General features: G+C 41.9%; 1 long non-coding RNA gene across 1 annotated transcript in view; it reads right to left on the minus strand.

Moving 5' to 3' along the window:
- Window positions 1–18,732: 18,732 nt before the first annotated feature.
- Window positions 18,733–26,860, minus strand: part of LOC103184582 — a 35,143-nt gene continuing 27,015 nt past the window's right edge. The window contains exons 2-3 of the long non-coding RNA XR_488540.2: window positions 23,994–24,181; window positions 18,733–19,201 (exon numbers count right to left, since the gene is read on the minus strand). This is a non-coding gene — a long non-coding RNA (uncharacterized LOC103184582). The remainder of the gene's footprint in view (window positions 19,202–23,993; window positions 24,182–26,860) is intronic.

A 26,860-nucleotide genomic window follows, 5' to 3' on the forward strand; every position in this document is an offset into this window, starting at 1 on the left:
TCTTTAAAATAAAATTCTCTGAAACTTATTCATGTTTATTTTCCTGAACTGTGACAAAAACAACTTACTGAAGCTTTGGTGAAGAGATAAGAAGAACTTATTTACAGTGTATGTTAAAGTTGAAATGCCTTAATGCGCCTCCCATTATTTTTTGTTAAGGGTAGCGACTGTTTTCAGTAGGCAAATGCAGCAGCAATTTTGCACACAGCAAACTCCTACAAATAGCCCTGAAATTAATTCCTAATTTATGTTATAGTTACTCAGTTCATTGGGAGAAACTCTCTTCTCTCTTTGAATAGGACCAAAGGATCACTAAATAATTAAAGTACGCTAATTGATCACACCCACTCTTTTCAGAGGCCGACTGGTGCTGTAAAGAATTACCTCATCATTGGTCTTCCGGAGATTAAATCTATTGTTTAAATGCTGTGGGTGATTAGCACTGGCAGGACATGACTGTTCTATGGTTCATTATTAGCAGTGGGTTCAGGTTTTCTTCACAGAGAGGAGGCTTGCTCTCAAGGCAGCTCAATAAAGTTTCTCAGCAAACCTTTGGACAAGTGGTTGGCAGGCTGCACTCTGTGCTGAGATCCCAATGTTGTGTTCTTGGAATCCCTGCTCTATTGACCACTGATGTCATTCATCAAAGACTGCTGCCTGGATAAATCAGCAAAACTATCAAATTATTATGTCATAATTTTCATGGGCTGAAAGGTGTACTCTTTCTGTGTTTCTGTCTTTAGCCTTACCATCATTTACAATTTAAGGTTAAAGGTTTATTGTTAAACATTGTCAAATATGCAACAAGCCAAGAATTTTATAGATTATATGAAAAAAAATTGAGGGGCTATATTATTTTTGTTTCAGTGCAGGTCAGAAACTCATCCAGAAAATTTCACTCTGTGCCTCAATTATATAGTAGTGTGGAACCATAGAAATGTACAACATAGTAGAAATCTATCATATGTCAGTATTTGCTTATTCAATGAAGTCATTATCCTGGTGTATATGGCATATCCTGGTATATTCCCTATATCCTGTAATATCCATCCTCTGCATGTGTTTATCTAATTCCCATTTAAATAACCCAAATTCTGCTCCAAAAAACATCTCCGGCAATTAACTCCATAGCTGAACCACCCTCTGGGAGAAAAAAATTACCAACTTCTCTTTTCAAAAGCCTTGTTATTATCTTAAATTCATACTTACTTGTCCTCAAATTACTTACTAGCGGAAATAATTCTTCACCATTTAAATGCATTTGCGTGCATTTCCGAAGAAAAGACTGGGTTCAGATCATTGAAACATTTTCTGCTGTGAGTATTCAAGTGTAAATTTCCATAGTGCATTTTGACAAACAGTTTTATCTGTATCGTGGTTGAGAAATGCAAATCACAAAAATAAAAAGCTACACAAAGAAAAATTCTTCTGCAGACCTCAGTAAATGTAACAGTCAGGTCACATGATATATGTCATTAGTACCAGTCAGCCTGAATGAAGCACAGACAGCAAGAATGGAAATCGCTTCATAACGTAAATGATTTTATGCCACTCAAAATGGTGAAAATTGCAGGATTAAGTGGCAGAGCAACTGGACTGTAACAATTGATTGCTGAATCATTTGCTATGGTGGTGGTTCGGTAGATTAGGTGTTACTGGAACTATTGATTTAGTCGCATTGGTTGTCTTTTCTCGTCTTGCCAATTAGTTCTATGGGTTTGTTCCAAATATTTCCATTCTGTTCTTGAGATGAGTTGACTTTATCAATTATTTCTCAGGATTAGCCCTCAGTTATTTATTTTTCTGTTGATTAGTTCTGTCCGTCAGTTGTTTCCATTAGACTGAAAATTAGTTTTTACAGTTCTGCTTTGTTCTTGTCAATGTGGTCATTTGACAATTCTGTTAATTAGTTTGTCCATTAGTTCTGCAATTTCAAAATTTTGAAGTGTTTAATGCAGTTCTTATTGTGAAGCAACTTCCATTGAGTTTTCTGCGTTGTATGCACTGACTGGTATTGAACCATACAACCATCAAAATTTACAGCCCAGACAATGAGAGGTTTATAAAGAAGGCAATTCAATTTATTTGAATTTATTCTTCCAGTATACTAACCCTGGTCAAAATCATGGATGGTTGTGAAGCAACTTCCATTGAGTTTTCTGCGTTCTATGCACTGACAGGTATTGAACCATACAACCATCGAAATTTACAGCCCAGATGAAGGCCATTCAGCCTATTGTGTCTGGGCTGGCTCTTTGAAACCTCAATCCATTCAGTTCCATTAGCCTGTCTTTTCATCATACACTGTTTTTTCGCAAGACAATGAGAGGTTTATAAAGAAAGCAATTCAATTTATTTGAACTTATTCTTCCAGTATACTAACCTTGGTCAAAATCATGGAATGTTCACAGAGTTCACATAAAACATTGAAATGTTTAATTTCCAATGTTTGCGAACTGGATGGATTAATTGTGACTTGCATTTGTAACTTCTGAAAGCTCGCATTTGCAACAGCTATTTCTAATTCCTGATGGTGTTTTGCTACACCAGCCTTTCTCTGCATTTTGATGACTTTCAAAAAAATCACAGTTTACCCACTTCACAAATAGCTCAAGTTAGATGGCTTCCAGTTGTCACAAAAGGAAGTTATAATTACTTAGCACTTCACATCCTGTTCGAGGATATCCCAAATTAGACCCCATTTAAAAATGATCTCATAAACCGACAGCAGTTACTGTAGGAAGCAAATGATATTCTACATGTAATCTGGAATAAATTATGGTAGTAGTTGTTTTATGGTTATAGACATGTCGTTTAGGAAGTAATCTATAGATGAGATACTTCCAAACAGAATTTCCTCTTCACATCTCCTTAGACAACCTCACATCTTAAGAACCTGCTTGAAAAACGATGGAATTTTATATTTTGTGCAGTTTCTCATGAGTAGTCACTAATCTTTCATTTCTTATAATTTTTAGTAGGGGGAGATGAATAGTGAGTCACAGGTACTGAACAACTTTTGAAATCGCAGGTTCCCCTACACCTCTTGGAGAGTAAAACCAAGTGTCAATTTGTCTCTAAATTGGGATAACTTGCTCTTATTTAGAATTTAATCCAGCTTCTTATAGAAAGTATGCAAATACCTTAAGATAGCAGTTAAAAAAAAGTTTCACAAAATAATCTGTACAGTCATATTTTCAGTTTGTGCATTAATTCTGATAATATAGTGGCTGCCTGCATCTGTTCACCAGAACATTGACTCTCGTGGTTCAACCGATAAAGGTTGGGTGGTTCACAGAGTTAGAAATAGAGCATTGATGTGAAAGCAATTACTGCCATCCCCAAAATAAAAAGAATGAGGAGAGCTCCAGTTATAAGATATGTCATGTCCTATGGAATCCAAGCTGAAATTGTTATACCTAGTTAGACTGTATCATTACCAAGGCAGCAGTCACTCAATGCCTCTGTCTAAAATTGTTGAACTTACCATTACTTAATGTCTGGCAATCCTGAAATAGATTCATTTTTCATGCATAAATAACTTTTACTGTTAATGTGTTCATCTGGTTATTAGTAACTCTACCAGGAAAAGATATATTGACGCACAGCCAGATCTACATTTTGGCTTACTGCTCTGTATTTATCTGCTTGGCCAAGTTAGAGCACTCATCTCGCAAACGAGAGGACCCGGATTTCATTCCCGGGCAGGGCGAAGCCTTAAGCAAGTTGCCTTACTCCACACTGCTCTGCTTACCTAGATGTAAGTAGGAACCCCATTGTAAATCAATTGGCGGATTGCTTTATTCCCTTAAAAAAATGGTTATTCAATCCATGACGAATTCAAGATCATCGTCCTCACTTTCAAGGCCATCCATGGCCTTGCCCCCTCCTACCTCTCTGACCTGCTGACTCTCTACCAACCTGCCCGCTCCCTCCATGTCTCCCGCCTGACCCGCCCTACCATCATTGGTCGGGCTTTCAGCCTCTCTGACCCACACTCTGGAACTCCATCCCACAGTCCCTTCTCCTCGCTTCCTCCCTTGTCTCCTTCAAGGCCGGTCTCAAGACCCTTCTCTTCAATCATGCCCAGTCGCCCTCCCACCTCTCTGCCTTCCCTCACCCCTACCCCACCCCTCCCCCATGCTCAGGTCCTGATCCCTGACTGCCCAGTGCCTTGGGACGTCCTCCCAACGTGAAAGGCGCTCTATAAATCTAATTTTGCTGTTGTTGTTGACTGTTTGTGGGACACTACTGTGCGCAATAGGCAGCCAGGTTACACCGACAAAATATACAGTCAATTAACTTCACAGTATATTCTTTTTAAGAAACAGTTACATTTTTCACCCCAAAATTTGATTAAAAAAAGGAATCCCTAATGTAATATACACAGATAATTCACCTATTGGCTGTATGTGAGACATTGCCTCTACTTTATGGTAAATCCTGTGAAACACATTGATACGTCTTCCTGACATGAGAGGCTCTGTATCACTATATAAAATATAAGGAGTGGAGAAACCGCAAGTCAACTTGGATTCCTTGTTGAGAAAACCCACAAATTTGAATCTTGCGCTCTGATACCAGTGTTTTAATTTCAATTTCGCTGATTTCTCTATGTTCATATCTGGGTATTTCTTGCACCATAGTTTTTTATTATTCATCTCAGAAGAATATCTATGCTCTTCCAAGAGATTTCCTGTCCTTTGTCTTTGTAGGCTTTCTCCACTCCCTTGCTCAGGTCAGACTCTGCCACGGTCAAGTGCTCTGGGACGCTACCCCACATGAAGCACACTGAATAAATGCAAGTTGTTGTTGCTGTTGTTGCTCCCACCCCAGTTTGTCAAGCACCTTGACATTTCCTCCTGACATATAAATGCAAATTATACTGTAGTCTGTGGATACCCTGCTTTCCTTTCTTATTCTTGTTTTAATTGCTCTATTTTTCCACCTTGGGAATTTGTCATTCAAAATGACCAGAAATGCATGAATGTCGCTTGGCTCCTTTGCAGTCCAGTGGATACCCATTTATTCTGACTATGGAAATAAAACTGTTAATGTATAATCTATTAGGTTTTCGGATATCGAGATAACCAAGCTAACACAGACAGGTGCTCCTTCATTAATCTGTTCTATGAAAGAAACCTTTTATTTCTGTTTTATATAGAGATGTGCTTATACAGAAAGGGAAATAGTGTTGTTATTGTCTTCTATTTTCTGAAGATTGATTCAACTTTAGGCTAGATAGTGACAAATATGTATACCCCCTTAACAACTTATTTCTGATCTTGTGCTCCAACCTTCTCCTTCAATGCATCATCACTTTGCAATCGCAATACCATTTTCATCTGCCACACTTCTCTTACAAGCAGCTATTTTCATCAAATAATGTTCTTGACCATAACCTCACACTATACTTTATTTAAGAGAACAAAAGCTTCAAACAACTCACAATGGTTAGTCCCCACCCGGCCTCCCATGTTACTCAGAGTTTGAATGTGTCAACACTCTCATTTCTGCATACCAAAGCTGCCTAGTCACACATCTCTTTTCTATATAACTACACAAGGACATTAGATAAAGCAAAAATAGACACTAATCTTTTCTATCAAGATTACAAAGGTTCTCAGTAGAATTTCATTTAAAAATATACAGCAGTACAAATGGTAAGTAACTTCCATTATAAGCAAAATGCATAACCAAAAAGCATAATAATCAATTTAACTGAATCTGAAGGTCTATATAATGTTAAAGTGATTATAAGTATATATTTCATACTGGTAAAACTTAGCAATAGAATATATATATTCCCATTCTTATGCCAAGAAAAACTCATCAAGTGGTTTAGACCCTTGTTTACTATTAGTAAACCTTACGCAGGTTTCCTTACTCTGCACGCCTCTGTTTTTCCAGATATAAGTAGGAATCTGGTTGTTAGGCGATTGACGGATCACTTTCTGGGGTAATAATCCCTTTGAAATAATAATAATAATTTGGTCACTCAATCCACCAGTTTGTGAGACACTGAAGTATGTGAGCAATTGGCTGCCACAGTCCAAACCATTTTATAATATATCCAGTGAAGCACTTTCAGACATGTCAATAATGTGATAAGGCGCTAGATCAAATGTAAGGATTATTATATCATTTTTATTATCATATCTCACCCAGGATGCTTCAGTGGAGTCTTAAAATAAGAAGGGTTAATTCTGCAGCATTTATAACTGGAGGGAGGAGGATTTTTTGAATCAAACAGTGGTGCATGTTCGAGGGAGAGCTGGTAGGGATATAGCAGAGTGAGTGAAGCATCAATTGCTAATCAGCTGAAATACTATGAAACTTGAATGTGGTGAAATATGTTGTTCAATAGACAACTTAGCTGTAAAAAAGACCGAAAAACTAATAATTATTATGGGATCAGTGTAGATTGTTGAGTTGTTTGGATAAGTAAACATATTTATTTCTGATTAGAGTAAGATTCTAGGGTATTTTGCATTCACAAGATCACAAAACCATGAGAGGTTCGAATGAAGAAAACTCTTTGATCCATTTAGATCTCATCCTTCCAGAATACTCATCCTCCCATCCTCCCATCACAGCATCAAGCTGTTTTCAACTGCATTCAACATTCTGGTCTCAATCACTCTTCCCGGCAATCTATTCCGATTATTAATAACCTCTGTGTAAAGACATGCTACTTGGCGTTTGTCCTGAACAACAACAACAAGAACAACAAGATTGCATTTATAGAGCGCCTTTCATGTCGGGAGAATCTCCCAAGGCGCTGGACAGTTGGGTCGGGACCCGAGCAGGGGGGAAATGGTCAGGGTGAGGAGAGGGAAGGGAGGGAGCAAGGAGGGGGTAGAGAGTCGAGAGGGGGGGGTGAAGGTACGGTTGAAGAGAAAGGTCTTGAGACCGGCCTTGAAGGAGGAAAGGGAGGAAGCAAGGCGAAGGCACTGGGGGATGGAGTTCCAGAGCCTAGGGGCTGAGAGGCTAAAAGCCTGGCCACCGATGGTAGGGCGGTTAGGGCGGGGGGTGTGGAGCAGACCGGAGCCAGAGAAACGGAGGGTACGGGCAGGTACACGGGGGGAAAGTAGGTCGAAGAGGTAGGAGGGTGCAAGGCCATGAATGGCCTTGTAGGTGAGGATGCAATTGCCTTTTGCTATTCTAAACCTATTCCTCTTGTTCTGCTGTCTCGTGGCATCTAAAAGGATTCTTCTGTATTTACTCCTCAATCCCATTTCAAATCTTACATTTAACAACAACAACTTGCACTTCTATAGCGTCCTTCACGCAGGGTAGCGACTAAGAGCGCTTAACAGTGGCAGAGCCTGACTCCAAGCTGGAGAGTGAGGGGAGGTGGCCGTAAGCACAGTCAAAGAGAAAAGTTTTCAGACGGAACTTGAAAGAGGGGAGAGAGGGGGCAAGGCAGAGGGATTGAGGAAGAGTGTTCTAAAGTTTGGGGCATAGTGGCTTAAAGCACGACCTCCGATGGTGGGGCAGAGTGTGCGAGGGACGAGCAGGAGGCCAGTGCCAGTTGAGCGGAGGTGACGGGTGGTAGATTGGGGAGTGAGGAGGTCAGAGAGGTAGGGAGGTGCCAGGGAGTGAATGGATTTGAGTGTGAGGATTTTGAAGTTGATCCGTTCTGTGATGTGGAGCCAGTGGAGCCTGGCCAGAACTGGTGAGATGTGGGTACGGAGTTTGGTCCAGGTCAGTATGCAAGCAACAGAGTTTTGAATGAGCTGGATCTTTTGAATGGTGGAGCTGGGGATACCGCCGAAGGGTGCGTTGGAGTAATCCAAGCAGGAGGTGACAAATGCATGCACAAGGGTTTCGGCTGCATTTGGAGCAAGGTACGGTCAGAGGTGGGCAATGTGGCGGAGGTGGCAGAAGGTGGTCCTGGTCAGGGGGCTGATTTGGGGGAGGAAGGACAGTTGGAGGTCGAACCGGACGCCTAGATTGCACACTGGCTCGGTGAGTCTGAAGGAGAGCCCAGGGAGGTTGAGCAGTTTAGATCTGCAGGAGTGAAGAAGTTGACTGGAGCCAAGGAGTATGGCTTCTGTCTTATGCATATTCAGCTTCAGGAAGTTTACACTCATCCAGGCCTTGATGTCTGCGAGACAAGCTGAGACAGGCCTACCTCTCAGGTATTTAAGCTCGACGCGGCAGGGAGTGCAGCACAGCTGTTGGGGCTGAGGAGGGAACGGGTGGGGGCGGAGCGGGGGAACCGCTGACGTCATAGTTGTAGTTTTCAGAAGTGTGCGCGCGCAACAACAAAAAAAAAATCCTCTGCGCCCCCCCCCCACCCCCAGGGCTCACATCAGAGCCCACCATGGTCCTGTTAGGTTGGCTGCCCCAGCCTATGGGATAATGTTTCCATCCACCTGACCGCTCGCTCCCGGTCCCCGCGTGCGCAATATGGCTGCCGCTATGACCCGAGCCCCCTCAACACCTCCCTCCCTCCTCCCTCCTCTCTACCCCCAAATCCTCCCCCTCTGCATCTCTCCCGCTCTCTCCTCCTCTCTCTCTCCGTCCCTCTCGCCTTCTATCCCCACTTGACCCTCCCACAACCTCCCTCTGCTCCAGGCTGGGAATCCTCCGCCGGGCTCACCGTGGCACTCGGCGTTGGCTGTCCAGCAACTGCCACACCGACTGCCCCATTCCCCACTACACTCGCCAGCCACCCCGCACAAAGACCCGGGAAGCCAACCTCTCCTCCCTTATCCCCATTTCCCCCACTCCTGCCTCACAACCTGGAACCCCCTCCCCTCCACCACACCCTTCTGTCAACCGCTCCCTCCACATCGGACTACAAAACGTTCGCTCCCTCTGTAACAAGTCCCTGGTCATCAACGATCTCATCCTTGAGCGCTGACATCATGGCCTAAACGGAAACCTGGCTCACCCCAGGTGACACCTTCCCCTTCACGGAGGCCACACCACCCGGCTACACGTCCCACCACATCCCTCGCCCCAACCGCCGTAGCGGAGGTGTTGCCCTTATCTCAAGGACACCACTTGCCCTATCCGCCTAGTACTCTGGCTCTTTCCCCTCTTTTGAGCGCCTCACCCTCTCCCACCCCTCCTTCCTCTCACTTAAAATCCTCCTCCTCTACCGGCCCCCTAAAACCTCTCCCACCTTTATCTTTGATATCTCGACACTTCTCACATCTCTCTGCCTCTGCTCTGATCGCCTCATCATCCTGGGCGACTTTAACCTGCACTTCACCCCCTCCTGCTCAATCTCCTCAGATTTCTCTTCCCTGCTCTCCTCGCTCAACTTCTCCCTCCACATCAATTCCCCCACACACAGTCACGGCCACCCACTCGACTTGGTGATCACCCGGGGCCTCAGTGTCTCGGATGTCACTATCACCGACAAGGCCATCTCCGACCACAACTTCATATCATTCACCAACTCCACCCCGCTCCCCACCTCCTCCAGACTTACCACCATCTTCTACCGCCCCTGGAAGAAGTTACCCCCTCAATCCCTTTCCGCTGCCTTGGAGTCCTCTGAACACCTCTCCCTCTGGCCTTCAACACTCATTGACCCCTATTCTGCACTCATCCTCCTCCACAACACCATCTCCTCCACACTTGACACTCTTGCCCCCATCATCTCCCGTACTGTCTCCTACTCTCGCTCCTCCCCCTGGTTCATCACCCACCTCCGCTCACTGGAGAGCCATGTGCGAGTTGCTGAACGCACCTGGGTCAAATCTGCCCTAAAGGTCCACCGACAAATCTGGCTGGACCTCCTCAAAATCGTCCGCTCCAATCTAGCCACGGCCAAATCGTCCTGCTCCAGCATAATCCTGGAGGCGAAGGAAAACCCCAGGCTACTGTTCTGTACCACATCCCATCTCCTCCTTCCCCCCGTCCCCCCAGCGCAGGTCATCTCCTCCAACCATCACTGCGAGGAGATGCTGGATTTCCTTGAATCCCAAATCAAGGGAATTCGCTCCGCGGTCACTTCCCCTCCAACATACACACACGCCCCACCTCTTCCCTCCCACATTCCGACTCCTACCCGTCCTCTCCTACACACTTTCGTAACCGTTTCCCCTACCTCTGTCCCCAAACTCATCCTATCCGTGAAACCCACTACCTGCTCCCTTGGCCCCATCCCCACTCCACTCCTTATCTCCCAGCTCCACTTTCTTGCCCCACGTATCACAGACATCGTCAACCTGTCCCTCTCCTCTGGCTCTGTGCCCATTACCTTAAAAACTGCCACCAACTCTCCCACCTTGAAAAGACCCTCACTATATGCGTCGCAGCTATCAAGCTACCGGCCCATCTCCAACCTCGCCTTCCTGTCTAAGGTCCTGGAACGAGTTGTCGGCTCCCAGCTGCGCTCTTTCCTCTCCAACCATTCATTACTCGAAACTCTTCAGTCGGATTTCCATTCTGCCCATAGCACAGAAACTGCCCTGGTCAAGGTCACCAATGACATCCTGACCATTTATGACCATGGCTCCCTCTGCCTCTTCGTCTTCTCGACCTATCGGCAACATTCGGTAGGTCGACCACGCTATCCTCCTCCACCGCGTGTCCTCCCACCTTAGCCTTCAAGGACCTGTCCTTGAGTGGTTTAGGTCGTACCTCTCCCACCGTCTTCACTTTGTCTCCACTTATGGTTTTTCCTCCGGCCCCCGCACTATCTCGTGCGGTGTCCCTCTGGGCTCTGTCCTCGGTCCCGTCCTCTTCACCATCTACATGCTCCCCCTGTGGTGACATCATCCGCAGAAATGGGCTTAACTTCCACATGAATGCGGATGACATCCAACTCTACCTTTCCTCCTCCACCCTCAACTCCACGACCACCGATGTCCTGACAGTCTGTCTGTCCGACATCGATTCGTGGACGAGAGATAACTTTCTCCAGCTCAACGTGCGCAAAACTGAGGCCCTCCTGATTGGCTCGGGTCAGCGCCTCCACACCTCAGGCGCTCACAGCATCAACATCCAAGGCTGCACTCTCCACCTCTCAAAGCCATCAGGAACCTCGGGGTTCTGTTCGACCCTGAGCTGTCCTTTCTCCCTCATATCCGCGCCACAACTGGCACCGCCTTCCATCACCTCCGGAACATCGCCAGACTACGGCACTACCTCACCCCTCACGCTGCTGAAACTCTGGTCCACGCCTTTATCACCTCAAGGCTGGACTATGGGAACTCTCTCCTCGCCGGCCTTCCGGCACCTCCCTCCACTAGCTGCAGGTCATTCAGAACTCAGAACACATTCAGAACGCACCAGGCTTCGGGACCACATCACTCCCACCCTCGCTCGCCTCCACTGGCTCCCCATCCCCCAGAGGATCGAATTCAAGATCCTCATCCTCACCTACAAGGCCATTCACGGCCTTGCTCCCTCCTACCTCTCCGACCTACTATCCCCCTACCTACCTGCCCGTACCCTCCGTTCCTCTGGCTCCGGTCTGCTCCACATCCCCCGCCCCAACCGCCCTACCATCGGTGGCCGGGCCTTCAGCCTCTCAGCCCCTAGGCTCTGGAACTCTATCCCCCAGTGCCTTCGCCTTGCCTCCTCCCTTTCCTCCTTCAAGGCCGGTCTCAAGACCTTTCTCTTTGACCGTGCCTTCAGCTCCCCTCTCGACTCTCTAACCCCTCCTCGCTCCCTCCCTTCCCTCCCCTCACCCTGACCATTTCCCCCTTGCCCGGGTCCTGACCCAACTGTACAGCGCCTTGGGACGTCCTCCCGACGTGAAAGGCGCTCAATAAATGGAATCTTGTTGTTGTTGTTGATGGCGGACCTGGAGTTGGTGCTGGAGGAGGCAAAGTAGATGTATGTGTCATCAGCATACATGTGGAAGTTTACCCCTTGTCTACGGATGACATTGTCCAGAGGGAGCATGTAGATAAGGAAAAGAAGAGGGCCAAGGATGGAGCCTTGGTGTAACCTGCAGGTGACCAGGCAGGGGCTGGAGGAGAAACTATTTGCTGAGATGAAATGGAGGCGGTTGGTTAAGTAAGACTCAAACCAGGCGTGTGCAGTCCCACTAAGGTCGAGGAGGGAGGAGAGGCAGTGGAGGAGGATGGCGTGGTCGACTGTGTCGAACGTGGCAGGAGGACAAGGAGGCAGAGGGAGCCCCGGTCACAGATAGAGAGATTGTCATTTGTGACTTTGTCAAGCACTGTCTCTGTGCTGTGAGCAGGGTGAAACCCAGAACTGCAGGAGTTCAAGGAGGGAATGGTGGGAGAGGTGTGACCGAAGTTGACTTGCAACCATGCATTCCAGGACTTTGGCAAGGAAAGGTAGCTTGGAGATGGGACGGGTGTGTGAAAGATTAGAGAGATCGAGGGTGGGTTATTCCCATATAGATATATATTCCCCTACAGTTATCCCCTCTGAGATGTCTCATTTCAAGATTGAAAAACCCCAGCCTGTCTAAATGTTGCTCATAGTTTATTCCTCTAACACTGGGGATCATCTTTGTTGCTTTCCTCTCCATTGCCTCTTTGGCCTAACTAAGGAGGTGGTGAGAGAGGATTTTGAGGACCAGCTTGTGTTAGGTTTAATACTCTTTGACTATTGGAATCAGTTTCTGTCCAGGTTAATTTATTTGGAGTAATAGCAGAATAGAATCCAATTAAAGTGGGTTAAGATGCCTGTGGATTTTGTTTAGACAAAGCAAACCTGGCTTTGAAGGATGTCTGAATCAGCTGTGCCCATGTGTTGAGAAAGACACAACCTTCAGCCTCCTTGTTTGAAGTAATGTAGGTCACAATTGATTTCCTTTCATCTGGGTTTAGATCCTCCATCAAACACAAAATACTACACTAAAAATGCTAATTTTTTTTATGCTTCCCTCTGCTGCACTGAACAAAACAGAGAAGTCAACATTCTCGCCAGCTCTCTAACCTTCCTGACAAGTTCCTAATAGCAATGGACAGACCAATAAATCATAAATATTTAAAGCCAGGTTGTTCTTTCAATGGACAGTTCCGATAGTGGAGTGGATAGAGCTGCATTGAAGATTTGAAGCTGAGTTTGCTGGTCTCAGACTGGCTACTAGAGGTCTACTCAGTATTAGGGAGTGGGAAATCAACCAGGGTTCCTGGTCCTGTTCCCTCTACTTGCTATTGGTTGTGTGCATGTGTAGCAAGAAGATCAGGAGAGGATAGGCTTGGCTTTAACATTCTATAGTTGTATAGCATAGTGCGACGTTTCTCAGGGCTCTGTCCTTGGTCATCACCTCTTCAATATCTTTATGCTCCCTCTTAGTCGCATCATCCGCAGACAAGGGGTCAACGGATGACACTCAACTCTAACTCTCTGCCTCCATCCTTGACTCCAGGACTGTTCAGAATGTCTGTCAGACATCAAGTCCTGGATGAGAGCTAACTTTCTTCAGTTGAACGTAAACAAGACCAAGGCTCTCCTGATTGCCTCCCATCAGCGCCTCACTACACTACACCTTGCTAAGCCAGTCCAGAACCTTGGGGTCTTGTTTGACCCTCAACTATCCTTTCTACCCCAGATCTGCGCAATGACCCACTCTGCTTTCCCCCTCCACAACGTCGCCTGGCTCCGCCACTGTCTCACACCACAGGCTGCCGAAACCCTCATACATGCTTTAATAGGCTCGATTATACAAACTTGTTGCTTGTCGGCCTCCCCAACTTCTCCTTCACAGGCTGCAGATCATCCAGAACTCTGCAGCCCGTGTCCTCTCCCGCACTAAGCTTCATGACCCTATCACCCCCATCCTTGCCCAATTCCACTGGCTTCCCATCACATAGAGAATACAGTTCAAGATCCTGGACCTCACCTTCAAAGCCCTCCATGGTCTTGCTCCCCCTACCATTCTGTTCGCTCCCTCCATTCAGCGGGGTTCAGCCTGCTTCACGTCCCCAGCCTCACTCACTTCACTATTGGCAAGTGGGCCTTCCGCCACTCCGCCCCCACCCTCTGGAACTCCATCCCGCAGTCCCTCCATTTCGCCCCCTCCTTTGCCACCTTCAAGACCTATCTCAAGACCCTCCACTTCGACCGTCTTTCAATCTCCCTGCTTCCCCCCTCTGCCCTCCACCCTCCCCCACACCTACCCTCAGCTCGGGTCCGTAACTCTGTCTGTCCAGCACCTTGGGATGTCCTCCTGACATGAAAGGCACTATACAAATGTAATTTTGTTGTTCTATAGTTAAAGTTTGACCTGTGACACTCATTGCCAAAGCTCATACTTTAAAAATAGCCTTTTATGTGAAAGATATTAGGAAACCATGTCCACAGAACTGCACAGAACTATACTCCAGCAAGAGGAAGATAGACAGGAGCAGAGAGGCATGAGCCAGTGAGAAGAATATTTAAAAAAAATTGGACACTACTTACATTTGAAAAGAAAGAAAGCATGAATTGTTTAGAAAGGAGCAACTACGTCTAACTTGACCTGAGACTTTATTCAGGAAATGGAAGCAGAATTAATTTACCAATAACAGACAATTCTGGAAATGCACAGCATTGATCAACATGTGAAAGATTAAAAATAGGTTAGAGAGTTTCAAGTGTGACACTCCAGTCCCAATAGGTTAGCTTCCTCTTGTTTACATTTGCATTTGGAAAGCATTTGATCCAGAAGTAGACGGAGAAGGGAAAGGAAAGACACAAATTGAGGCTAGTAAATAAATGTATACAACTGGAGTATAATAAATCCAAATAAGGGAGGTGAGGCATTAAAAAAATGAGGTAAGCTAAATGAACAACTATGTAGTTGTAGGAATCAGTACTACATTAATAATCTAAAGTGCATTTGTGAAAATATTACAGAGTATTTGATAGTTCCTATGGAAGGAGAAAGAATATATGTTTATATTTTTGGTTTAATAAATATAGCTTGAAGATTTATATGAATTAGAATTTCATACAACATGACCTGAAGTGTTTTGCAGGAAGATGAGAAATTAGATTGCAGTGGACATTATTAATATTAGGGTAATAAAAACTAGTTTAATCTCAAATTAAAATTTCCTGAGTTAATTTCAGTAAAAGCCAATAACATTGNAAAAAAGACTTTAATAATTATTATAGATCACCGAGGCATGCCATGTGACAGTAAATTCATGGCTAACTGGTTCTTCCTGCAGTATATTTAAAAAAACTGGGAATCTAAAGGCTTTTAAGGTTTGAGTACACATGTGCACCAGTGATCAGAATGTCAATAATTTCACCCTTATCACAAGGCAGGTCAGAAAGAGCCTGATTTCAAGATCAGCTGAAGTGAAGGCACATTTGATGATAAATGGCCAATCAACTCAACAACAACTTGCATTTACATCGCACCCTTCATGTGGGTAGTGTCTCGGAGTGCTAAGTAGCAGTGTGGTATGACATCGAGCTGGGAAGAGAACAGATGTGACTCGGATGGCAGAGTTTTATATCATTTGGATCATGTTTATAGTGGAGCTGGAGTGCATTGGAAAAATTGAGATGGGAGGTGATTAAAGTATGAATGAGCGTTTCAGTGGCATTTTAAGTAAGATAGAGGTGAAGGTGGGCAATATGGCAGAGGTGAAGGAAAGCAGTGCTGGTTTGGAACCAATTCTGAAGTAGGAAGGTTAACTGGGTATTGAACTTGACGCCAAGGTTGCAAACAGTTTTGGGGATTCTGAAGGATAATCAGGGAAGTTCAGAACCACAGTGAGAAGACATTGAAGGGAGCCAAGGAGGATGGCGTTTATCTTGTCCATGTTTAGCTGCAGAAAGTTGGTGCTAATTCAGGCCTTGAAGTCAGACAAGCAGACAGTTGGAACATTGCTAGGACTGGGGTCAGGACTAGGGGAGGAGAAATAGATTTGGGAGTCATGTGGAAGTTGACTCCCATGTTTCCGGATAATATCACAAAGAGAGCATGTAAATGAGAAAGGGGAGAGAGGGCTTTGTGATACACCCTCAGTTACAAACAAAGCAAAAAAAAACTATATCTGATAATACTGGTGCCTTTCATTAGTACTTCATATCCCTGAGCAGGCTGTTTTTTGCACAAAATTAATTAGAACTGCATTAGAACATCTTTCAAATTATTCTGTGACCTCTGTCTTGAAAGCTATTGATGCCAAAGTATTCCAGATTCTATAATGCTTGGCTTGTAGTTTCCTCTAACCACTTATTAACCCTTCTGGTGATAATCTTACTGTTCCCAATCTCCACCTCTCCCACTTTATAATAATAATCTTTGCATTTGATATAGTATTTTAAGATGTGGTGAAACATCTCAAAGTGCTTCACAGGATTTACTGGGTAACAAAAATCCATAATTTCTACATAATCTTAATGTAGAAACAATATGGTCTTACAGGACAAGACAAGATGGAATTTCACGCTTGTGCACCATAGGGAGCAAAATTTATATCAGCTCCAAACTTAATTTTATACAACAGTAATATACATCTATATTTGTTCTACCTACGACAAGGATGCATCTAGGAAACCATTTTCCATATCACTGATCGTCTGCCTATAGCAAGGAGAAACACAGTGTCACCACATCAGCCACATACATTTTAATTCATTCATTCTCTCACAGGTTGTCATATGGAGAATTTGTCACCAATGGTTATTACCCAGTCAAAATTAGATAGTTTGTTAGCTATTTGACTGGTTTTATTGGGCTTGAATTTGAAACAACAATGTAATCCCATGCTGCTGTGAAAATCTCTGCTGTGAAGGATATGCAGGGAACCAAATCTTTGTTGAGATATAAATAATAAATGATAATCCATCTACTCATTTGATAAAAAGCCTTTTTACATTGGGAGGATGTCTCAAAGACTTCACAAGATTTATTGTAAATGTTGTGACTGTGTATTTTGTACCCATGGCAGTCAAGTTGGACACAGCATGAAGTGCATAACTAATCTTATCTGGGGGATTGTTGACCAAGACACTGGGTGAAATTCATTTCTCTTTTCGTGCCTTGGGATCTTTAGCATCCACATGAACAAAAAGATAAGATCTAGGTTTATCATCTCACCTGCACTTCAGACAATGTAGCGCTTTCCCAGCATTGCATTGGAATGTCAGTCTTCCCGATAATACGAGTTCAAAGGCCTGAAGTGGGACTTGAACCCTTAACCTTCTTACTCAGAGCAAGTCTGCTACCAACTGAGCCATAACATATTTGCCACTGTGGAGAATCCCATTATAATTACACATCAACAAAGTCACAATTTGAGCAGCAAAAAGAACACAACTCCCAATATCCCATTAATTAAGAAGGATGCCCTTCACCACTGTTCCCCTATTTTGTGCAGCATTGTGTAAGCAGTGATTTATTTCTTCAACTTTTGTTAGTGTAAATCTATTTCCCTCACTATCTCTTCTCCTTACTACATGCAACATGATTGTTCTCTAACATAAAAGGTCTCCAGGATGGGCTGAAGATAACTGAAGTTGAATGAACCTAACCATTAATCTTACATGCAATTGCTTCTATTTAAGTAGTTCTTTTGTACTTCACTATCTTATCACATGAAACAAAAGTTCTTTCATGATTCAGTCCTGCCTTTCAACAGAAGTAATTGATTCTTCACTTTGCGACTACTGATGGCAACAAATGGCAAAAACTCTTGAAGGTCAACAAACATTATATCTTTATGTTGCTAAAGGGATAACACACAGTTTTTTTTCAAAGGATGTAAATGCAAACTTTAAGAGAAAGAAAAGATTCACCAAAACACTACTGGGTAGATTTCAGTTTGTCCTAAATACACTACCTATTTTAATAATAATAATAATCCTTGCATCTGATGTATCGCCTTATCATGTCATTGAGGCATCTTAAGGCACTTCACACTGCAAAGTGATCGTGTGTATGTTTGTAGGCGAATGTTATGAAGATGGTATAACAATCAAGATTTTGGGCTGCTGTTTTGCCGCTCCTTAATGGATAGTAAGTTGTCTATTTCTTTTGACATTTTTAAGTACATTGCTAGGTGAATTTGACAGATGCTAACACTATTCATATTCTTTTATCATGTGCAAGAAAAAGGAAAGAAAAAGGAAAGAAAAATGCACTGCATTTTTGTGATGAGTAAATCAAATAAAAAATTTGCACAAATGAAAACATCTTGGCATTCCCAATACCCCTGTCTACTTCATTGCACTGTACAAGTCATTGAAAGGATATATCTTTCCAAAGCTTTAGACTTGGCATTTTCATACTATTTTTATAGTAAGGCTTTTATACACATCAATTTTAACCTCACATAAAACTATATTATCCAGATATTGGGGAACAATTTTGTGGTAAATCTGAACAAAATTCTTAATTAAAAAAAGGCATGGGGAATTCTACATGTAACTGAAAGTATGTCATGCACATCACTCTGTCTGCAGGGATCCAAAAATAGGTTGAGTTAGGTCAGCCTTCCCACATCAGAAATCCATAGAGAAAGAACACAAACTGACCCTATTATCCAAGATGTTGTAGGATGGGAGAAGTCTCTTTATTGTTGAAGGGAAACAGTAGAGATTGGTAAAGGAGCTAAATAAGGTCATTCCCCACAGTAGTATGAACATTTGAACAGGATGTCAAACATTGAACATTGAGCATTTTATACTTGCTCTGCAACTTGCCAGAGTAAAACATTCCAAAAAATAAAAAATTACAATAAGCCACATGAACATTTTCTAGTCTACAATTAAACAAGATTTATTCATTTTGTAAATGTTGAGATTCATAAAGATACTAGCTACATAATTTTATCTACATCTTCAGTAATCAAACATCTTGGCTTATATAAAAGACATCACAAGCAAGTCTTATCTTGTTTTATAAAAACAATTTCACACATAAGTGCATACAGGAAAATGTATAGAATACAAAGTCACAACATTGTAAAACAACCTCATGTAATGAATTTATCTGCTGCCACTCTTTTACTTGTTAGTTATCAAGTGTTTTTCATTTTGTTCTGTCTGTTTCCTTTCACTCAGTGTACTCAGTGAGAAGACATGAAATAATTGTCCCAATTGCTCATCTCTTCATTTCTGATCGAATTAAAGGAATACAATTTTTCAAAGTTTCACAAAGAAAGCAGCTTTGTCACAGTTTCTAAATCTAATAGCTTTCATGAGATTACATTGCAAGGATGATATTACATTGATATACTGCAACAAGTTATTATTGGTGTCTTTGGTTCTCTGCAGATGTGTTCTATCCAGCTACCTTGCACTGTTTATTCTGGAAAACAATTTAGGAATTTAGAAAAAGCAGTTCCAGCCATAAAACCTGTTCCACTTTATTAGTTTGTGCAAATCTTTTAATCCATTTCCCTGCCTTTTCTTCATATCCCTTAATACCTTGTTTCCTTAGTATCTATCCGCTTTTCAGGCATGGTATTCGATTCTGTATCTAAAACATTCTGGAGAATACATTCCACATTCTGACCACACTCTGCGTGAAGAATTGTCTTCTGGCTTCACTTCTATAATAGTAATAATAATAATCCTTGCATTTGATAAGGTGGCTTATCATGACACCTTAGATGTCTTAAAGTGCTTCACAGGATATACTGTAAAATGAATTCACTGTGTTTTGTGAGTGAAACAAGGCAGCCAGGTTTGCGCACAGCAATGTCCCACAAACAGCCATGGAGCGAGTGATCAATTTTATTTGGGTGATTGCTGGGAAAAACTCCCTTCTGTTTTGGAATAGTGTCTTTAAGATCCATCTGAAAAGGCAGATGAGACCTTGGTTTAACGGCTCATCTGAACAACTTCTAACCATTTTTGTTCTAATTTTAGGATGGTGTCCACCTGTTTTGCCCATCTGATGGAAGTGTCATTGCCTCTTTAACTTGTAACTTTCATTTCATTATCTTAAACATCTCTATTAGATCACCCACTAACCCCCTCTACTCTTGGAATATAACCCTCCAAAGGTTATCCACCCATAAATTACTGTCACCTTTTTTGCTTAGTGGCTATTTTCAGAAAATCACTGATGCACCTAGAATATCCCTGACCACCAAACATACCTAATAGATGTCAGGTGGAATAAACAAATGTCTATGAAATGTTATTAGGTTAAATGCCAGATCTGCACTTTGCTTGCAGCGCTGTTCTTATTTTCAAAGCAAAGGTCAAACTTCACAGAAAATAAATTGCATTTTATCACATCTTTTAAATTCATCAACAAGTTATTTAGAATTCTACTTGATTTGTTTCAAAAATGCTAAAAGATCCTGTAGGAATTTTGAATGGGATCCGATTCAGAAAAAATGGGTTATACTGACTTTGGGAAATATGACCTTTATGTTTCATATGCCAGTCTTGTTGGTTGACTTTTGCACACTGTCATATGACTGTCAGCTGCAGAACTGCTTCCTGGCCCTAATAAACACCAAAATGTCCAAGCAGATTAATCTGTGGCAGATGATTGTGTAAAATAAGTAACCATTAAGGCAACTATATTTCCTTTAACTATAATGAGTACGTTATAGCAGTTTAGTCTAAAATGTTTGTGTTGTCTCCATGAACAGGTTGCTATAACACCACTATAGCGGAACTTTTCTGAGATGTGAGACTATATTGGGGATGAAAATGGGATATTTGCACTTGAGAAGTTGCTCTGCTAATGGAAGCTGCTTCTCTAATAGCAACTTCCAGTTTGTTTAATAAAATTGCAGGATTCACTATAGCATTGAACTCACAACCTTCTAACTCAGAGGTGAGAGTGCTACCAACTGAGTCAGGCTGACACACATTTCCTGCAGGTATTTTGTCAAGCTAATTATTGTGAGAGAGACAGATTGTGGATAGTTGGGGGCACTTCCAATGTGTGATAATAGCCAGCATCTTGCTTTCAGCTCATTATTTTGGCTGTAAAAAGATCCCCAAAAGTCTGAAGGTAAAATGCTGCCCACATAACAGCCATGAGTGTCGTCAAGGCTGAAATTTTTTCCTGATGTTGTTTAGCAAATGCTATAGTAAAATCCTGCAATTTTATTCACAAACTTGAAGATGCTGTTAGAGAAGTGGCTTCCAGTTGCGGATATTGCATTTTCAGTCTATTAGCTACTTTCTACTATAAATTGGATACTTTGACAGTAATGAATTCTGATTAAATTTTAACTTCGCTGGGAATACGTGGGCAAACAATGAAAACTTGACCTAGTATTGGATGGGCTGGCACAGTTCTCTTTACTGGTAATGATGAGATGATGCATGCCCCTAACTATACACAATCTGGCTCTCCCAGAAAATACCTGCAAAGCGTGTGTATCAGCCAAGCTCTGTTGGTAGCATTCTTGCCTGAGAATCAGAAAGTTGTGGGTTCAAGCCTCACATTGGGACTTTGAACTCATATAGTTCAGGTTGACACTTGGATGCATTGCTGGGGTGCTATGCTTCAGATGAGATGTTAAATAGAGGTTCCGTTTGCCCAGCTGGACATTAAAGATCCCACGGCACTATTTCGAAAGAGATGGGAGTCTCCTCATGTCCTGACCAACAATTCCCCAAATAAAAATTGGTCATTCACTTCTTGACTGTTTGTGGACACGTCTGTGGACAAATTTGACTATTGCATTTGCCTACAAACTACAGTCGCTACACTTTATAGTATATTCTGTGAAGGGTTTTTAGACATCCTTCCGATGTAAAAGACATTATATCAAATGGAAGGATTATTACTATTTGTCAACTGGAGTCGGCAATGTGCAAATTGCACAGGAAGTTAGAGAACAATTATAACTAATTAATTCTCCACAGACTTTAGTTTCACTCAACATCCCCCACACCATCCCCACCCCCCACCCCTTCCTGATTGACATATATATACAAAGGAGCAAGAAAAAAACTACTCCACTATTTGCACAGACACAACTACGGTCTGCAAGCTGCTTTGAGACCACTCACACTTAACACCAACAAGTAAAGTACTCTTCAGTTTCTATTTGTCCCAAGCCTCCTGCAAGATGCAATACCGATCCTGGCAATACTTTAAATTGTGCTGCTAGAATGCAGACAATGTTCTAAGCATCTCAATTCATGTGTAGAGAAGTGTTTTTCTGATATGTAACGTGCCATGACTTGTAAGAGTCCATAGCCAATACACAATGAAATAAACATTCAGAAAACAAAAAGGAAGTGGTCCTGGACAGAAAAAGATGGTAAATATTAATGCGTTAACATCTGAACTTAATGTCAGAGACAAACAAACGCTTCACATAAGAGGTTCAGAAGCTTCAAAGCACCCTTTACCCTATTTAATCTTGTAATTTTACAGAACTAACCTTGTAGCCTTCCATTATAGCATCTATCTTTTTTCTAAAATAATAATAATTATTATTATAAAATGAGTCCAATGTCCTGACTTAACAATCCTTTTGGGCAACAAGAAATATCTCTAACTTAAAAAAGCACTCAGTTGCCAGTTTTCTGTCTCTATCCTGTTAAATATCTTATAAGTTTCCATCATAGGGACCTTTCTGAACCAATTCTTTCCAAGGCTGAGGAGCCCCAAAGTTATTTTGTCTTCTTAGATTATCACTGTATCTCCTGGGGATCAGGGGATAAGCCTTATTGCTTTCCTCTATACGTCCTCCAGGAATTTGTGTGGCTATCTTATGAGGCAGTGGCCAAAACTGCAAATAGTACTCCATGTACAGGCACCATACAAAGCACTGCACAACTGGAGCATGATTTCTTCGGAGCTGAATGGAACTGTGGAGTGAAACTCCAATTGGATCTAGATTTATAATAATAAAACCAGCCTTGATACTGAAGTATCACCTTATCACATAATCAAAACACAGGATTTACTGTAAAAGCTGTAGTTCTTGGGTTTATGGCCAGATGAATAAAGAATAAAAATAGGGAAGTAAAGTTACATTTATATAAACCTTGGTTACATCATATTTGCGATACTGTGTGCAGTTCTGTTCATCATGTTACAGGAAGAATATTGCGGCATTGGAGTGCAAATTTATTAGGATTAAAGCCTTATGAGCAGGTTGGTCCCTCCGTATAAGAATAACACATATATACTATTGATAAGGGCTGTCACTGTGAAGCATATATTACTTTAATGCTGTAGATTGGTGAAATCTTGTCTGGTTGACTAGTATACTGTTGTATTACTATGTAGTTTGCCTGTATTGGAAATTATTGAACATTTGTCGTATTATACCTTTAAGTAAAATTTTGCTAATAATTGAACTTGGTAACTTTTGTAATCTTGCTAGGAATGAGTAATTCTATCTTATCTCTATCTTGTGTATTTGATCTAGCGTCCCCTCTGCTCCATCATCGGTGGCCGTGCCTTCAGCCACTACAACCCGAAACTCTGGAACTCTCTCCCTCAATCCCTCCGCTTTGCCCCCTTCCTCCCCCCTTTCAAATTCCGCCTAAAGAACTTCCTTTTTGATCATGCTTACAGTCTCCTCCTCCCTCCCGCTCCTCTGGCTCGGAGTCAGACTCCACCACTGTCAAGCCCTCTGGCACACTGTCCCACATGAAGGGTGCAATATAAATGCAAGCAGTTGTTATTGATCTGCCTGGTACTGCTAAGTGGAATGTATTGATAAATTTGTGGTATTTCCCGGTATGGACCTGAAGGATGTTTATTATTCTTACTCAGTTGGATATGTTAATGAAGAAAAGTGATATCACTAAATGGTTCATGTCTTGGTTGAGAGGTAGAACAAAGGAATTATTAGGATGTCTTGGTGCAGTATAATGTATTGTTCTGGGTTTACTATTTCAACCCCATTTAAAAATTTATACACCTCTGTGAGATCCTTTCTGAGTCATCTTCTTTCAAGACTAAAGAGCCCTAACTTGTCTGCTCAGAGTTTATTCTTCTTAAATTGGGGATCATCCTTATTAACTCCTAGGTGTAATCACGTAATATGTTTTCTATTTCCTGTTCATCCACATTATAAACTTCCTTTTGGTCCATTAGGGTTTTCGAGTTCTTTCTCTCTACTATTCTAAGATTGGAGGAACATGTTGGATATTGTGCTTTGTACCTGCTATGCCTTTTTCCACTTCTCTCTTGGCTCTCCACACTTTAAAGAAAATGCTGTGGTATAATCTTGCTGTGACCCATTCTCACTTCTCAGATGTTGGTTCCTTCAGTTTGCACATAAGAATCAGCAGAGACTCAATGGTCTTTTTCTGTCCTGTAAGTTTCTAAGAGTCAAGGTAATACTGGGCGCTGTACATGGAGAAAACATTTTTGCATTAGAGACACTTTGCTGCAATAAAAAGAGTAGAAAATAACATTTGCCAAAAAGCACACAGTCACTGCACTTCACAGTGTATTCTGTAAAGCAGTTTGGGCATCCTCCTGACATGAAAGGTGCTATACCAAATGCAAGGACCATTATTATTATAGAGTCATTTTTGGGGTAAATACAGTAAGAAAATATAACCACTGTTTTTTTCTACATGGTAGTTAAGTATTGGTTATACAAGATATCAAACACCCATTTTGGGTGCGTGTCGTGCACTTAACTAATCTTATTGCATGGTGAATACAATGCCTTATATGGCACAATAACACATTAAGACAGTGAGACAGCTTCAATCAGTTTCTTCAGATAAATTGGTAATTGGTGCCTTTTATCAAGCTAATCAATTTGATATATAATTACCTTTTCGATCCCTTTATTGCATCACTGACGAAAAGAGCAAGCTTAGGAGAGAGAGACACACTGACATACTGAGTCAGAAAAGAGTAATTAATGCACTACATTGACTAGATCAGAGTCCTTTCCATAATTTCACAATTTATATTGAAATACCCAGCAGTTGCCTTTCTTACTCATCCATATAATATTTAATTGAATAAGAGGGAAAAGTGTACGCCTTCCTTCATTCAACCATGGTGTTGGGTCCCAGTGCATTAGAACAAATGATACTGATGCTGCACTGTCATGCCAACAGAACACGGGCAGCAGAAATCGGGGGAGGGAGACACATACAGTATGGGCTTTTTATTGAAGATGAAATTTATCATTTGAGGTTTCTCAGTCTTCACAGCAGGGTTTGAAAGAGAAAAGGAAACAGATGGATAAAAAGCCCAAGAAAGAAAAAGCAGAATAAATGGATATTAAATAGCAGCAGACTCTCACAGAAAGTCAGATACTAAACAGAAATTTTGTTCAGTTTTGGTGATAATGCAAAAACATGGCACTTACAGAAGCCGAGATTGATAGTCAATTCATCTAAGTGAAAATTGTGACATGCAACATTCATTCATTTGTAACAGTATGAGAGTTCATGTTAAACAGTACGTTATATAATGCACGTTACTATGGATAGTGCTGAGCTTTTTGCACTTTTTCATTTTGTGTGACAGGGAGAAAAAAACCTTGTCTGAAATGAGTTCTACCAGTTGACAGATTATTTCTGTGCGTGCTTTCATAATGGTATAATAAGACTGAATGTCATTAGTGAAATACTTGAATAAAGCACCAACATCTGAAACCATCTAAAAGGAATCCATAATACACCCACATATAAAGAGAAACATATATTGATGTCCACCAGCTAGAATCCGGAGACCTGGTTGAACATATAACAACACACAGGGACTCATGAACAGATCAAGACCTATTTTCCAGTTATTTTTCTGCACTCCTAACAAGTCCCATTATTTCACACTTTGACATATGCAGTGTAGTACAAGATGCGCCCTCTACCGTTTATCAACATCTGTTTGACAAAATGGATCTCAACCTTCAAAGAAGTGTCGCAGATTAGCTGTCATACCAGACTAATGGTCACACTGATGCTCATAAACCTACCATTACTAAAATGTTTATGGTCACATACTGGGCCATGTTTCTATCTGTCTATTTATATAACATCCTCACTTGTTATGCTTTGCAGCAGCAAAGAAATATGAGGGTACCAGTTGGATTATTGTTATTATTTACTGTGAATGTATCTACATTTTTAATATCTCTACAATATATTTCAAATGTTTCAAATGTACCTGCCTTCCTAACAGGAATTGATTCATATATATATATATATATATAACATATTCAATGTTAAATGAGCAAATTTTATTAATCTGCCTATGTTTTTCTGTGCTGTTGCTTTCATTGATGGAAATAACCATAATGTTAAGAGCAGCTCTCCTATGGTCTGACATATAATTAAGCGTTTTGACCTCATGAAAGTGTGTGTAATATTTTGGGATTTTCTTCTCTGTTCACCTATTCTTTGGGGGAGATTAACAGGAACAGGACGAGTTTGGGGACACAAGTCACAGCGTAAAAAGACATGAATCTGAGTGCAGGAATTACAATGGAATAGAACTTGCTCACAAGCTGATAAAGTGCTCATTCTCAGGCTCGGGAAACATTTCCCCCCCTTGAATGGTTACTAGGTACAAAAGCCTTGTTGAGCTCTACACTGCCAGTGGGTCCTTTGCATGCTAGGTTGTGATTGTCTGCACCCTTTCCACTTGCCAAGCAATGCCTGTCCTGGAATAAGTGAGCCCAACTGAACCAACAAAAAAACATAAACTGGTTTTAACTCTTTCAATGTCTGTATACCTGTATTTCTGTATTTACTTTGGAGTGTAGTGACTGTGCATTTTGTGTGCAAATCAGCAATACATTTGCACACAACTCTGTCCCACAAACAGCCATTTGACCAATTTCACCTGTTGACAAGGACATGTGGAGAAACTTTCTTCTCTTTGCAAATAGTGTCATGGGATCTTAATGTCCAACTGAACAGCAGAGAGGCTCTTGGTTTTAAACATGGCATCCAAACGATAGGACTTTTACTCCTCCAGCACTGCTTTAGAGTGAGTTAAATGTTCTGACGCTGGAATGGAATCTTCAATCTTCTGACTCAGAGGTGAGAGTTCCACTAA

The sequence above is a fragment of the Callorhinchus milii genome, unplaced genomic scaffold, assembly GCF_018977255.1.
Source record: "Callorhinchus milii isolate IMCB2004 unplaced genomic scaffold, IMCB_Cmil_1.0 Scaffold4, whole genome shotgun sequence".
Lineage (NCBI taxonomy): Eukaryota > Metazoa > Chordata > Chondrichthyes > Chimaeriformes > Callorhinchidae > Callorhinchus > Callorhinchus milii.